The sequence below is a fragment of the Loxodonta africana genome, chromosome 9 (assembly GCF_030014295.1).
Source record: "Loxodonta africana isolate mLoxAfr1 chromosome 9, mLoxAfr1.hap2, whole genome shotgun sequence".
NCBI lineage: Eukaryota > Metazoa > Chordata > Mammalia > Proboscidea > Elephantidae > Loxodonta > Loxodonta africana.
The window spans coordinates 116,680,330-116,685,181 of record NC_087350.1 but is presented as its reverse complement, the minus strand read 5'-3'; the positions used below and the strand labels follow the sequence as shown (position 1 = coordinate 116,685,181).

Genomic DNA, 4,852 nt, shown 5'->3' with positions numbered 1-4,852 from the left:
CCAGGATCCATCTGACATCAGCAGTGATAGCCCTCGTTATACATCCTCTTCTGAATCAGTTTGAATTTCTGACAGTTCGCTGGGGATATACTGCTGCAGCCACTTTTGAATGATCTTCAGTAAAATTTTACTTATGTGTGATATTAATGATATTGTTTGATAATTTCCACATTCAGTTGGATCACCTTTCTTTGGAATGGGTACAAATATGGATCTCTTCCAGTCAGTGAGCCAGGTAGCTGTCTTCCAGATTTCTTGGCATAGACGAGTGAATGCTTCCAGCGCTGAATCCTATTGTGGAAACATCTCAGTTGGTATTCTGTCAATTCTTAGAGCTTTGTATTTAGCCAATGCTTTCAGTGCAGCTTGGACCCCTTCTTCAATACCGTCAGTTCTTGACCATATGCTGTCTCCTGAAATGGATGAATGTCAACAAGTGTTTTTGGTACAGTGACTCTGTGTATTCCTTCCGTCTTCTTTTGATGCTTCCTGCATCGTTTAGTATTTTCTCCATAGAATCCTTCAATATTGTAACTCGAGGCTTGAGTTTTTCTTCAGTTCTTTCAGCTTGAGAAATGCTGAGCACTTTTTCCCCTTTTGGTTTTCTATCTCCAGGCCTTTGCACATTAAATTATAATACTTCACTTTGTCTTCTTGAGTTACCCTTTGAAATCTTCCGTTCAGCTCTTTTACTTCATCATTTTTTTGTTCACTTTAGCTACTGGACGTTCAAGAGCAAGTTTCAGATTCTATTCTGACATCCATTTTGGTCTTTTCTTTCTTTCCTGTCTTTTTAATGACCTCTTGCTTTCTTCATGTATGATGTCCTTGATGTCATTCCACAACTCGTTTGATCTTCATTCATTAATGTTCAATGCATCAAATCTATTTTTGAGATGGTCTCTGAATTCAGGTGGGATATACTCAGTGTTGTACTTTGGCTCTCATGGACTCATTCTCATTTTCTTCAGCTTCAATTTGAACTTGCATATGAGCAGTTGATGGTTTGTGCCACCCTCAGCCCCTAGCCTACTTCTGACTGATGATATTGAGCTTTTCTATTGTCTTTTTCCACAGATGTAGTTGACTTGATTCCTGTATATTTTACCTGGTAAGGTCCACACGTATAGCCAGCCTTTATGTTGTTGAAAGAAAGGTATTTGCAATGAAGAAGTCATTGGTCTTGCAAAATTCTATCATTCGGTCTCTGGCATTGTTTCTATCACCAAGGTCTTATTTTCCAACTACGGATCCTTCTTCTTTGTTTCTAACTTTCGCATTCCAATCGCCAGTGATTATCAATGCATCTCGATTGCACGTTTGATCAATTTCAGACTGTAGGAGTTGGCAGAAACCTTCAATTTCTTCATCTTTGGCCTTAGTGGTTGGTGTGTAAATTTGAATAATAGTGTCATTAACTGGTCTTCCTTTAAAAAAAAAAAAAGTTGCCATTGAGCTGATTTTGGCTCATAGTGACCCTATAGGACAGACTAGAACTGTCCCATAGGGTTTCCAAGGATGGCCTGGTGAATTCAAACTACAGACCTTTTGGTTAGCAGCTGAACTCTTAACCACTAAGCTACCAGGTTTTCCTGGTCTTCCTTTATCCGTTGCCATCACATTGATTCCGACTGATAGTGACCCTATAGGACAGAGTGAAACTGCCCCATAGAGTTTCCAAGGAGTGCCAGGTAGCTTTGAACTGCCAACCTTTTGGATATTATCCTATCACTGACTGTGTTGTACTTCAGGAACAGACCTGGAAATGTTCTTTTCGCCAGTGAACGTGATGCCGTTTCTCTTTAGTTCGTCATTCTAGGCATAGTAGACCTTATGACTGTCTGATTCACAATGGCCAGTACCAGTCCATTTCAGCTCATTAATGCCTAGGATATTGATGTTTATGTGTTCCATTCATTTTTGACGATTTCCAATTTTCCTGGATTCATATGCCATGCATTCCACGTTCCAATTATTACTGGGTGTTTGTAGCTGTTTCTCCTCATTTTGAGTCATGCCACATGGGCAAATGAAAAGTCCCAAAAGCTTGACTCCATCCACATCATTAAGGTTGACTCTACTTTGAGGAGGCAGCTCTTGCCCAGTCGTCTTCCGAGTGCCGTCCATCCTGGGGGACTCATCTTCCAGCACTATATCAGACAATGTTCTGCTGCTATTCATAAGGTTTACATTGGCTAATGCTTTTCAGAAGTAGACTGCCGGGTCCTTCTTCCTAGTCTGTCTTAGTCTGGAAGCTCAGCTGAAACCTCTCCACCATGGGTGACCCTGCTGGTATCTGAATACCGGTGGCATAGCTTCCAGCATCACAGCAACACACAAGCCCCCACAGTACAACAAACTGACAGACGTGGAGAATTCACTAAGTCAGGCAACCATTATTTGGGGCTGTAGTAAAAACTCAAGTTTTCCCCCAAAGAGTGGAGACTTGCAACCATAGAGAAAATTTAAATTTGCTGAACAAATGAATTTACCATGGATTTGAAAGCCCAAACAACTGAGATCCCCAGGACTCAAAGAACTCACAGATGGGTGGCAAAAACCACAGCTGGCAAACTGAGAACTCAGTGAGAATTGGAGCGCTGACAGGAGAATAGGAATGGGTAAATATCGTCCAGGATCTTTTTAAGAGAAAAAAATTTAGAGTATAGGAAATGGGAATTGAACAGACCTGGTATTTTTGATCCCCCCAAATTTGATAAGTAAATAATTGTTGTTGTTGTGTGCCGGCAAGTCAGTTTCTACTCATAGCAACCCCGTGTGACAAAACAGATCTGCCCCATAGGGTTTTCTTGGCTGTAATTGTTTTTTTTTCTTCTGAACTTCATTGTTTTAATATCATGAAATAAAAATACTAAATATTGTGCAAGTTTTTTACCACATGAAGAGGGAGTAGTACCTTAGTGTTTTTACCAGAATCTGTATCAGCCAGCACTAGCCACCGTACCAACAGCTTTACCCAGAGATTTTTTTTTAATGAATTCTGAGGTTTTATCATGACTTTTTTTTTTTTTTTTTTTTAATTAAAAAACCTCAGAAAAAACTTAACAGCTCTTTTCTGTTGCAGATTTACAGTTGCCGTAATATTCCTATTAAGCTGCTTTGGAGAACCGTCAATAAATATAAAATTGCCTTTAGCCAAGAGTGCTGAGTGGGTCATCTTATTTCACATTGGCCAAGGTCTCCTGTGCTGACATGGAAAAGACACCGTGCACTTATTTGGGATAAGAAAACATGTGGTCTCAATAACCTTCTTCCTGTTTAGAAAGGCAAATGACCGAGTCCTGAAAAGTTCAGATTATAATAGATAGTTGATGGTTAACTATTAATTCATGTGAACCCCATTTACATAAGACAAACCAACAGCCGCAGAGAGTCATAAAACGCCACAGGTGCTGAAGAAAACTATGTCTGGAAATATTCATAGCGTCTGTCTTTCCTACCTCTAAGCTGGTTTAACCACATCAAGTCAGAGCAACATCAGCCAAGAAGGAAAAAGTAAATGGTGCTAGTGCCCAGCATTCAGTTTGGGGCTATTGCAGCTCAGAGTTTTCTTACCACAGACAAAATACGATGAGGGCAGCATTTATTTTATAGGAAAATATAAATAAAATAAAATACTGCTAGTTTCATAAAATATTGGAAACGAATTTTGTTTTTTATAAATAAATAAAATGGTGTTTCTCTTTTTAAAAAGTTTTAATCACCATTCTTTTTGCTAAAAAAAAAAAATTCAAAGTTATGTCAATCTTTAAGGATAAATTTTGGGGTATTTAAAGTGACATGTTTGGAAAACTGAACCACATTTTTAATTGCCAGCATTATGCTTTGTTCTTGGAATAAGGACGAAGCATAACGCCGGCAATTAAAAATGTTTGTTTCTTCTTTTTACATCCCAATTACGAACGCTGGCCGTATTGATTCTGTGGCAGTAAATTGACCTGGAAGAAAGTCAACGTCTTAATAGAATCAAGATTCTTTGCGGCCGCTGGTAGGTTCTTGCGCGCCAAGGTCTGGGCCTCATCAGGATCATCTTCAAGCACTCCCTCAGCCCCCAGCCACAGCACACTGCATCCGTAGGGGAACCGAAGCTGTAAAGTACAGGTTATCTGCCAATAAGAATCTGGTCTCCAGTGAATTGGTGGACTCTTTTTTTCTTCGGCATGGACTTAAGAATTTCTAAAGTCTGCTTAATATCTGGAATCTGACCTTTTAGCCTCCTTTTCTTTTGAGCAAGATTGAGTTCCACCAGAACTTATACTTCTGGTGTTGTTCATCCAACTTCTTACTACCGTATCTTCAGTCTCATTCCCAGGCTCTGTCATGAAGGAATCTACGTCTTCCACAAACACGGCCATGGGAATCCCCCGGTGGAGCCGCCGCCTGGTCCCGTGGCCACTTATCTGAAGTCAGTGGCCACCCTTAGCAGCCGCCATCTTGGGAAATGAGTCTTAGCTGTAATCTTTACAACAGCTTATCACCAGGTCTTTCTCCCATGGAGCCACGGGGTAGGTTGAACCTCCAGCCTTTCAGTTAGCAGCCAAGCATTTAACCATTAGCCACTGGGGTTCCTTCTAAGTAAATAATTAGGTCCAGTATTTGGAGAATACACTAAAAAATCTTGTTGAAATTAAGATCTACTCTATCTCAGCCAGCCGCTCCTTGGAGACCCTATGGGGCAGTTCTACTCTGGCCTATGGGGTCGCTGTGAGTTGGAGTCGAGTCAATGGCAACAGGTTTGGTTTTTTTGGATTTTGTGTCTCAGATGTTGCCTCTGAGAATAAATTGGAGAAACAAGGGCAAAATGACAGTACAATGAAAGGAATTTGTAGCT

General features: G+C 40.4%; 1 pseudogene; it reads right to left on the bottom strand.

The window, feature by feature from the left end:
* Window positions 1-3,883: 3,883 nt before the first annotated feature.
* Window positions 3,884-4,454, bottom strand: LOC100671794 (prefoldin subunit 3-like; annotated as a pseudogene).
* Between the last annotated feature and the right edge of the window lie 398 nt (window positions 4,455-4,852).